The following is an 11,723-nucleotide window of genomic DNA, read 5'->3' on the forward strand; positions in this document are numbered from 1 at the left end:
CCAGTGGAGTGGTACTCTACCATTCTACTTCTCTTCAGACTTTCTGTAAGACCTTAAATTTGCCACTGGGTAACCAGTGATGGTCTGTTGTCTTGCTTCTGTCTTCCACATGTGAAAAGGTATTTTAGCTCCACTTGAAGTTAGATTTTCCTTTGTTAGATCACTCTTGGCAGTCCCAGCACTGTCCTCATTCAGTCTTTTTGTATCAACAGATCAGAATCTACCAATTTCTTGTCTCACTTACTATCAGCATGTTCTAAACTCAGTTCTCTGTGGTACAGCAGACCCTTGCTCACTTAAACCAGTGGGACTTTATCTGTCTCTTTGGGTTTTACTGCTTCTCTCATTGCCAGTCTCTAGGTATCTGTCCACATGAATGATAAAATCAGAGGGCTTATTTCCTTTTCATGGAAAGGTAGCAGTGAGAAACAACGCATGTTTGTTGGTCTGTCCTGCCACCACCAGATTGAGCTTCTGGCCTCCAGGTAGTCAATATTTATTAAGCACCGGTGTTCTAGGCACTGTGCTAAGTACTGAAGATACAAAGAAAGGCAAAAGACAGCCTGCTCTCAAGGAGCACCCAATTTAATGGTGAGACAACATCAAAACAATCACAAACAAACAAAATGCATAGAGGTTAAAATCCTTCCATGTTCTTTATGGGTTTGTGGCCTTCATACTCTGCCCAATCAAAAAACTTGTCCTTAAAAGCTTCTAGCTTAACACTATTTCTGCACTTACCAAAAGTTGCATTTTTTCAGTTGAATGAGTAATCTAAGAACTCAATGGATCTTCCCCAGGAGGGCATGAGACCACACCTGAGATACTTCTTGGCTCAGGCTAGCCTGTGTGTTAAGAGAACTCTAGACTATTACCACCCATGAACAATGTATCTTTTCTTAACAGCAATCTTTCACCAATCAGATGCTGTAGGGCCAGTCAAATCTTCTCTTCCCCTTATGGTTTCCAATTGACTTAAGTAAGTCTTCACCTCCAGAAGAGATTTACTGATTAATTGCTAAGTACTATCCCAAACTCTTATCTCATTAAGAGCTGGTTAACAATCAGTGGTTTCTAGCAATTTTCAGAAACAGGCTTGGGTTTTGTGTGATCCCATATGCTTGTTAGTGATTACTTCTCATCTCCCCAAATCCTTTATAGTATCTTACAGTACACTAACAATATACGTACCTTTATGCTGAAGTTCAATGGTTAAAATTACATGTCCTCCTTATTACTACACACTGCGCTTCTAAAGTTTTGGTCTTCATTTTATTGAAATTTTAGTTGGAATTGTACTCAGTAAAGCAATAATGCAATTGCAAGCATATAAACATGCCATGCCATTTAATAATGGCATATAGCAAATCTGTATATCACATGTATAAAAAATACAAGAAGATATGCAATAATAATGGGCTCAAGGCAACATGCAACATACATACAATTAATCAGCAGTGATCAGTTTTATAAAACCATTATAAACCCCTCTGGGCAGCAGTTATTAACATGGATTAGCTGCAAACAGAATACTGGCGGTGGCAGGCAGGTCTTCCTCGAAATCCTATGTGACACAATGAGTCAGAAGAAAGGGAAGAATAATAACTAATGCTTATTTGCAACATATTTTACACGTATTATCTTATTTGATCTTCTTACCAACCCTGTGAAATAGTTGCTATTATTATCCCCATTTTACAAGTAAGACTATCAGAGGTCAAGTGACTTATAGACAGGAAGTTTTTGAGGCAAGATTCAAACTTTAATCTTCTTGACTCCAAATCTAGCACTCTATCCAGCATGCCACTTTGGTGAGAAAACAAGCATTAAATCCTAAACTGGAAAGAAAATAGTTCCATTGAAGAAAATGTTAAAAAAATAAAAAATGTAAATTGAGATATTTTTCAACAAAATGTTTTTAAAAAATCATTTGACTGGAAATATCCATGAGGTGAAAAGTTCACAAAACCTCAAAATTAAATCCTTAAAGTATGACCTCCCATTTGCAATTTATGTGCCAAGACATTATGGGTGCCATGGGGAGAGTGTTGCTAGCACCAAAGGGTGTGGCTTGGAGCACCTGCTAGGGTTGCTATATCTGTGCAAGCCACCAGGTGGTACTCAAAGCCTGAGCTGCACCAGCTAGCTCAGATTGCACATGTGCAGATAACTTCTCAGTATCCCCTCAGTCTTTATATAGTCCTAATGCTTTCCAGGCTCCATGATTAAAGTCCTTAGGCATGGTTAAATTCTATAGATAACTCCTGTCTTGTGTGCCCCTTCCCCCCTCCCCCCAACTTGGTTCCCAATCTTGCTTCTCTTCTCAGCATATCCCCAAATAATTCACCCACTTGGTGTGCAGCTGACTCCAGTAGAGGCTGTGCTCAACTCCTAACCAGCTATCAAATCTAGTATCAGGTTCTTCAGAGGCTGGCCCTGCTAAACAGCCCCTTGACCACCCTTGCCGTCAGATTCCTTCCCTTTATCTTCTCTTCACAAATGTGCCTCACAGAGTCTGAGTCAGCCAGAAAAAAAGTGAATGCCACGAAACATTGAATCATCTCTTTTAAAATTCCTGCTAGGAAACACGTCTCTTGGAAAATGAGCATTACTGTAATTCCCCTAAACACCCTTACACTTCTCTCTTCCACCTCTCTTTGGTATCTAAAGATCTAGAAAAATGCTAGAGAAAACAGGTATCTGCTGCATGGAAGGAGGCTATGCCAACAAACCTTAAACTTCATTTATCTCTGTAGTAATCTTTTTGCTTTTTCTCATCATGAGCACTGCAAGGAGAATTGATCCTGTCCCCAAAAACAATGTTTTTTGTGGTATTTGTGTCTATGGCAAAGCCAATTTTGCCAGCGCCCTCTGGTGAATCATGAGGACTTGTGATTCTTGTGGAGACACTAGGTGTCACAGTAGGTAGAACACAGAACTTGGATTCAGGAACACCTAAGCTTGAATCATGCCTCAAATACTTATTAGCTGCATGAGATTGTGTAAGTCACGTGACCTTTTTCATTTCCTCAGCAGTAAAATGAGGAATAATAATAGCATCTATGTTACAGGTTTGATATAGGGATCAAATGAGATAATAAGTGTAATGGAGCAGTGGGTAGGGAACTGGACTTGGAATCAGGAAGATTTATCTTTAAGTCCCGCATTAAGGTCACAAGATATGTAACCCTGAACATGTCCCTTAACCTCTCTGTGCCTCAGTTTCCTCATCTATAAAATGAAGGTGTTAGACTCAGTGGCTCCTAAGCTTACTTTGAATTTGAAGTCTATGATCCTTAAAACATTATTAAATGTTAGCTTTTATTATCCTTACAAGGTTATCCTCAAATATATGAATAAGCACTTGCCAAATTTGACTTCACCATGGACCAACAGAATCACAAAATGGCTGAATTGAAAGTGACCTTAGAGATCACCTAGTCCAAATATTCTTAACCTGGAGTTCACGAGCATGTTTTTTTTTTTTTTTTCATTTTGATACCTGCATTTCTGTGAAATTGGTTTCCTTTGTAATCCTGTGTGTTTTGTTTTATGCATTTAAAAGCATTATTCTGAGAAAGTTTTCATAGGCTTCACCAGACTATCAAAGGGGTCCATGACACATACAAAAATTAAGAATTTCTGTTCTAGTCCAACCACATCATTTGACCAGATTCCTAATTTGCCTAATTCTGAGGTTTGGCCAGTGTCCTAATTCAATGTCATAATTCTGTTCTCAGGCACTAAATCTCCCCCAGGCTCCAGGGGAAAGATGGTTGAGTAAGTGCTTCTAAATGTGGCATGGGGAAGAATAAAGAGTCAGTTAAGTTCCCAGGGTGCCTAGAGCCCATAGAATGGCTGTCACTTAGTGCTAATAATAATAATAACAATATTAATAGCTAACTGTTAAATAGACATTAAAGTTCGCAAAACACTTTAAGTATGTTATCTCATTTGATCCTCACAACAATTCTGGGAGGTTGTTGCTATTATTAATGCTATTTTATATTAGCTCCATTTCATAGATGGAGAAATGGAAACTGAGGTCAAACAGCTATTCAAACTTGGGTCTTTCTGACTCTAAGACCAGCCATCTATCTACTATGCCATGAAGGAGCACTTACCTTTTACCGCAGCAGAAAGCAAACCAGATCGATTTATTCTCCACATTCATGTGTGGCCCCAGCCACAGTCTTACCCTTGGGTAGAAGGTGAAGGCTTAGAACCAGAGTCAGCCTTAATGCAACCTCACCTTCTTTGTCTCCCTGTCATTCAGGTGCACAGTGCATTCATTCTTCTTCTTACTGACTTACATTGGGAATGGGAGAACTTGGGGGAAAGGTATGGAGGAGGACAGCCATCGGACAGATCACTTAATCTCTATGTGGCTCAGTTTCCTCAACTGTAAAATGGAGATCATAATAGCATTATCTCTTGGAGTTGTTGTAAGAATCAAATGAGATGCTTGCAAAGCATTTAGTACAGTGCTTAGCCCTGAGTGGGTACTTACTAAATGCTTATTTCCTTCCTTCTTTCCATCCTTCCTTCTGCCCATAAGGTTGGGGAATTCTCACACCCCATTTCCAAAATTGGGTCATTCTATTCTATACCATTTAATAAAAATTTTTAACTTCTTATTACACATAAGGCACTCTGCTAGGTGCCAAGGGACATAAAAAAGTTTAGATAAGACATGCCCCCTACCCTTATGGGGATTATAGTTTGATAAAAATAATAATTCACATTACTATATGATTATAGTTGTGTCATTTCAGTCATTATCTGACTCTTTGTGACCCCATTTGAGGTTTTCTTGCCAAAGACACTGGGGTGGTTTGCCATTTCCTTCTCCAGCTCATTTTACAGATAAGGAAACTGAGGCAAACAGGGTTAAGTGACTTGCTTGGAGTCACACAGCTAGTCAGTAACTGAGGTTGGATTTGAATCTTTCTGATTCCAAGTCCAGCCCTCTACCCACTGCACCACCTAGCTGCCCAATGTAGCATTTTAAAGTTTATAAAGTCGTTTTCTCAATGTCAGTAGAAGTTTCATTGCAAAAGTATTTTGCCAATAGAGAAACTGAGGCTCAGAAAAGTTCATTAACTTGACCAAATTTCCAAAGCTAGCAGATTGCCAGAGCAAGAAACTTAAACGTAGATCTTCTAAATTCAAGATCAACTTCTTTGCTGTCATTAAATCTTATTTGGATCATTACCAATCTGGGTCACTGCTGCCATCAAGTCAATAATGTAACAGGTCACAGCACTGCCCTCCCCCATATATGCTGACCCATAGAGTGTGCTTGCATCCAGGGCACAGAGGTACCTTAAGTAGAAGAGCCAGCTTTGTTGATCAATGCACAAGGGCCCAGAGATATGTTGACTTCATTCTCAGGAGTGTGGAACGAAGTGCTCTTCATTATGCTGCTCTTGCTATAAAGTAGCAGCTAACGGCAGTGCTCATCTGAAGAGCCTCCTGGCGTGGGCCGGCAATGGCGCTGCTTCCAGCCCGAGGGTATTGGGATGGAGCCACTAGTCAAGCTCCTGCTTTCCTAAGAGCCACTAAAAACGCCACATCACAGATTGTTATGCAAGACCCAGAATCTCAGAGCAATCTACAATGCCTGAGAGGCAATTGGCTAAAGTGGAGAGAATTCTGGACTTGGAGTCATGGTAACCTGGGTTCGTGTCCAACTCATTCACTTACTATCTTGTGACGCTCAACAAGTCACCTAACCTTTGTGGGGCTGACTTTTGTTATCTGCAAAAAGCAGGACTAATGACGTCTGAGGTCTCTTTCAGCCCTAAACTTGTGAGCCTCTGACTCCTTGGCCATTCCCCTTTTATCTACGCATTTTCTAGGAAACCCAAGAAGAGAGAGCCATTGTTTTCTGAGATGATTGGAAATCTTATCGAATAAATAATAATAAAAATAAATGTTCATTAAGTACCTTCTTTGTATCAGGTGAGAGGCAGCCACGGCATAGTGGAGGCAGAGCTGACTTTAGTGGTAGTGACACCCAGATTCATGTCCTGCCCCTGACACATACAGGCCCCGTGACCCTGAGCAAGTTCCTGAAACTCTCAGGGTTCTCGATCACTTTCTACAACCACAGCTTGAAAAGAATGTGCTGTCCTGTCTTTGCAGAAGGAATTTCCCTGTCTCTATCGGTGAAAACACAGGTCCAGTCCCTATCTCCTATACGACAGGCACAGTGTCAGTGCTGCTAATATAAAGACGAGCAAGATGATCTCTACCCACTCAGAGCTTACTTTCTCCAGGGGGCACGACATGTTTACAGGTAAGTAGATGAAGGAATAGGGATGGTGACTGGACCTATGAATTCATTAGTATAAAGAACTCCCAGATGAAGAAACTTCCTCCCCTAATGCTGGGTCAGCACCTTATCTGCAATTTATAATAGTAGAGAGTTTGGTGGGTGCTCTGAGGATATATACAAAATAAATACAAAATGATGGGATAGGATTAAATGCAAGGCTTCCCAATGTACCTTTCTTATTATCTTATAATTGATAATAATTACTGGCATTTGTATGGCGATTTAAGGTTTACAAAACATTTTATCCACATTATTGTATTGGATCCCCACAGTGCTCTCAATAGGAGCCTAATGAAAGTATTATTATTCTCTTTTTTACAAAGGAGGAAACAGGCTCAAATGAGTATAGTGACTTGCCCACTGTCTTATTGTTCTGAGTCATTTTTCAGTTGTATCTGACTCTTCCTGACCCCATTTAGGGTTTTCTTGCCAAAGATACTGGAGTGGCTTGCCGTTTCTTTCTCCAGGTCATTTTACAGATGAGGAAACTGAGGCAAACAGAGGAAACATGACTTGTTCAAGGTCACACAGGTAGTAAGTGTCTGAAAACAAATTTGAACTCAAGCCTTCCTCACTCCAGGCCCAGTGCTCTATCCTCTATGCCACCTAGCTGCCCCAGCAATTGTTTAAACAGGGAATACATCTCAGGTTTTCAGATATAAATTCAGCCCTATTTCTACTATACTGTTCTGTTAACAAGGATGCCTCCTGGGCTGGGTTCCGGGAAATTTTGGAAAAATAAATCCGTAAGTGTTCTCTTTCCCTGATCTATTCTTATTTGTGGATCTTTCTCTTTATATTATATTCTGAAAACTATTCTCTAACAGGCAGAGTGACCTTGTGGCTCTGGGCTTGAAGTCAGGCAGATCTACATTCTACTCCTGCAGATGATGCTAATTTTGAGACAACAGGCAAGTCACTTAACCTTTACGTACTTCTGGCAACTAACTAGGACTTACGTACAACCTGCATTAATGGAAGAAACTTCCACCCTGGGAGCTGCTTACCCTGGGTACGTATTCACCTATCCATTAACTGGTAGGCCCAAGTCCATAGGTCGAGGCATAGACCCAGCTGACCACAGTAGGATCTTGAAAGGCCTGGATCAAACTAATCAACTCAGATGGATAGGGAAAATTAGAATTGAGAAGCCACAGTTGAAAGAACTGGAAATCCAGATGACATAACCTTAAGTTATGTCAGTGTGAAAACAAACTATCTTTGTCAAAGGACATAGCAGTCATGCCTGAATTTGGTGTCTTAAAGGAATCATTATATGATAAAATGGAATCCTGATTATCTCATTGATTCTGGGTAAGAGGTCCTTTACTTCCTTTACTATGTTGTACATAGTCAACAGAGGGGCCACCATTTTATTCATTCTTACATTTAATTACTTGGTCTGGATTAACAAAGAATTTTTATTAATGGTGACTGATATTACTATATATTTGATTTAAGATTTAGTAGCTCCAGGTGGCATAGTAGAACAGTCCTGAGCCTGAAGTCTGGAAAACCTGAGTTCAGATCTGACCTCAGACACTTACTAGCTGTGTGACTGCATTCAAGTCACTTAACCCTGTTTGCTTCAGTTTCTTCATCTATAAAATGAGCTGGAGGAGGAAATGGCAAACCACTCCAGTATCTTTGCCAAGAAAATTCCAAATGGGGTCACAGAGTCAGACATGACTGAAATGACTGAACAACAACAAAAGGTCCTGAAAACACGTTCTTGGTCAGCTAAATCCCTAGCACCTGACCAGGCTGGCCACTTTCGTAGACAGATGTCAAAAGCATGCTTATTATAGTGTCTGGGGTCCACAGCTGCTAGATCATGTAGCCTTTCTAAAAGCAGAAACAGAAATTTTACAGTGCGAGAATCACTCACAAGGTGTTCTGAAGTTCACAGAGCTGTCTGGCCTTTCCATTGGGGAAAGTTGGGGCTGTAGCTCATGGTTTCCATGACATTGGGAGTATGACCGACTTCAATAGGTAGAAAGTAATGCCAGTTGATCCTGACCGATTAGCTTTTTTTTTTCTGATTAATACTTGGAATCAGGAAGACTTGAGTTCAAATTCTGTCGCAAACACGAGCTGTATGATCCTGGGCAAGTCACTTAACCTCTCTGTGCCTCACTTTCCTCATCTGCAAAATGGGGATAATTATTACACCTGCCTCTCAGGATTATTGTAAGGATCAAAATGAGTTAATGTATGTAAAATACTTTGCAAAACTTCAAGTGCTATATAAATGTTATTTATTATTATTATTGTTGTTTCCTGACTGGGCACTAGCCATATTACTGCTGAGCCTCCTTCTCTAGTAAATGCCCAGGATGTGGACTTAAGCCACATATTGTGAATCTTTGTGGGACAAAAAAGGCTACATATTCAAAGCTCCAGTGAGAATTGACCATTTGAGAACACCAGAGACAAGCAGACCACTGTGACGCTTTCATTGACAAAAATGAATCCAGAGAACAAAAAATATGGAACATTTCACAAATCTGAGTGTCATCTTTGTTTAGGGGTCATGCTAATCTTCTTGTTCCATTTTTGGCATATATTCTGCTGAATCAAGCACCAAGCCAGCAATTTAAAAGGGTGTGGCAGCTGGGTCCAGTTCATTGGAGTCACTTGCTAATATGACTTGAACCACGGACTTGGACAAACTGGTTTTCTGACCTGGTTCCAACAGTCTGATATAGATGCTCTGGCATCAGCTTTTTTCATCTCCAGATCAGACAGGTAGGAGGAAAAACAAAAGAAAGTGATTTCCTCTTTCCTACACATTGCTCCAACCATGCCTCTTACTGCTGTTGCAGTGACTAATTGTTTCTTTGGATTTCTGGGATGGTGATCATATTCCAGTACAACTACCCCCTTGATGATGAGAAGCATCTGTGAGACAGTCACAACAGCAGTGGGTGTTGGGATTTATACCTGGATTTCTATCCCAGGTCAGTCACTTACTGGGTGACCATTAAAAGTTTCCTCATCTGCAAAATGTAGATACCTGTTCTACTTACCTCTCACAAGGTTGTTCTGAAGATCCAGTGGGATAAGATCTATAAAGTACATTCCAAAAGGTAATGCTCTATACAAATATCAGTTGTTCTGCCACTCAATATAGACCTTGCCTATGGTTACACCACTGAGCTGGCCTTTGGTTAGAGCGCAGGTTTAGTCTGGGTTCCTTCCTTGAGTTGTGGATTCAGACACCCGATTCTAGTCCAAAATCAGTCCCATCACAGCTGGCTCTGACTTGGGCTGTCCACCAGTATCTTTCTTTAAGTAGCTTATATTTTAATGAGGGAGACCATCTGTACATACATACACTCACATACATACATACACATATACACATACATATATGTATGTGTGTATATACGCATATACATATATGCAATCATATACATACATACATATCTATATATCTGCCTATATCTATATCTATATGTATTTCACCTACAAAGAAGATAGATACAAGGTCCTTTTGGAGGAGAAGGCACTAGAAGGTAGGGTAAGGCCTTATGCAGAAGGTGGTGCTTGAGTTAAGTATCAAAGCAAACCAGGAATTCCAAGAGGAAAAGATGAGAAGGAAGAACATTCCAGGCATAGGTGACAGATTGTACCAAGACATGGAGATGTAAGATGGAGGGTTGCGTGTGAGGAACAAACAGTAGAAAGACCAATTTGGCTCAATTGTAGAGTGAGTGGAGAGTAGTAATGTATAAAAAGGCTAGAAAGATACAATGGAGCCAGTTTGTGAGGAACTTTAAAATGCCAAACAAAAGAGTTTTTGTTTGATGTCAGAGGTAGTAGGAAGCCGCTGGACTTTGTTGAATGGAGAAATGGTGTGATCTGACCTGTGATTTATGAAAATCACTTGGGCAACCATATGGAGGATGGAATGGAGTGAGGAGTGGAATAGTCAAAGGGAATAAAGGCCTGAAGTAAGATGGTGAGTGGAGAAATGGGAATGGATGCAAGAGATGATGTGGAGATAGACATGACAAAATTTGGTAACTGATTAGATATGTGGAGTGATGAAGAGTAAGAAGTTCAGGATCATACTGTATTTGTGAACCTTGATAATTGGAAGGGTAGTGGTTCCTTCCATAGTAATAGCAAAGTTTGGAAGAAGGATGGGTTTTCAAGGAAGAATAATGAGTTCTGCTTTGAACCTGTTGAATTTAAGATATCTATGGGACATCTAGTTTGAAATGCCAATAAGCAGTTGGTGATGGCAGACTGGGGTTGAAGAGATAGAAAATAGATCTGAAAGCATGGAGATGATAATTAAATTTGTGGGACTTGACAAGACCAGGTGAGAGAGTGCAAAGAGAAAAGAGAACATGACCCAAAACAGAGCATTGGGACATACCCATAGTTTGTGTCTGTGACAGCAAAGACGATGCTTTAGCAAAGCAGCTAGAGAAGAAACAGTCAGACAGGTAGAAGGAGAACTGAGAGAAATCAATGTCACGAAAACCCAGAGAACAAAGTTTCCAGGAGGAGACAGTGGTTAATGGTGTCACATGAATTAGAGATGTCAAATATTGAGAAGACCATCAAAATCAAGAAAAGGCATTTTAAGAGGTACTGTACCTAAGAGATCATTGGTAACTTTAGAGAAAGCAGTTTCAGTTGATTGATGAGTCCAGAAGCCTGATTGAAGATGGTTTAGAACAGAGTGAGAAGAGAGGAAGTGTAGACACTGAGTATAGACAGCCTTTCCAGAATGTGAGTGAGAAAGGGAGGAGAGGTGTAAGATGGTAGTTAGTGAGAGACTCAGTATCGAGTGAATTTTTTTTTAAAGACTTGGCCCATCAACCAGATGCTTTTTAATGACTTTTCCATTTCAGGGGCCGGGTTGACCATGCTGAGATTGATTTCTGCCTCAATAAGAGCAATATAAAAGCTCTGGGCCCGAGGGAGGGCTATGCCTATCATACAGATCATTCTTGAGGGTCCTACTTGACAATTGATCTGCTAACTTTGTTCTCCATATCCCCTCTCTCCTCTTGCCACCCCCTGCCCCCACCCTTTACCTCTTCCAATCTCCTGTCTTCTGATTTTTTTGTTGCCTTGGATTCCTGACCTTACTTTGCCCTGAAATATTTGTGCCTGCCTGGTCTCAGAACGGGACTATTTGAGCCCTGATTCAACTGGGCCTTGACCTCAGGGTATACTTCCTGGCTCTGCCCTGACTATGAGCTTTGGGACCCTGCCCCAGGTCTGGCCTACTCTGCCTTGCTTATATTGATATTTTGGTTGAAATTCATCACTTCCTATCTTGAGGAACATGCTTTGTGAGCCTCAAGGCCCCATTTAAATGTGAGTTATTATTAGCACCATTTTAAGACTTCCACGGATGCTT

The 11,723-nt window shown here is 40.6% G+C and overlaps 1 pseudogene; it reads right to left on the bottom strand.

Annotated features, from left to right (window-relative positions):
• Nucleotides 1-8,823: 8,823 nt before the first annotated feature.
• LOC114044004 lies at nucleotides 8,824-8,924 on the bottom strand (annotated as a pseudogene).
• Between the last annotated feature and the right edge of the window lie 2,799 nt (nucleotides 8,925-11,723).

This window comes from Vombatus ursinus, unplaced genomic scaffold, assembly GCF_900497805.2.
Source record: "Vombatus ursinus unplaced genomic scaffold, bare-nosed wombat genome assembly UNPS02014770.1, whole genome shotgun sequence".
Classification (NCBI taxonomy): domain Eukaryota; kingdom Metazoa; phylum Chordata; class Mammalia; order Diprotodontia; family Vombatidae; genus Vombatus; species Vombatus ursinus.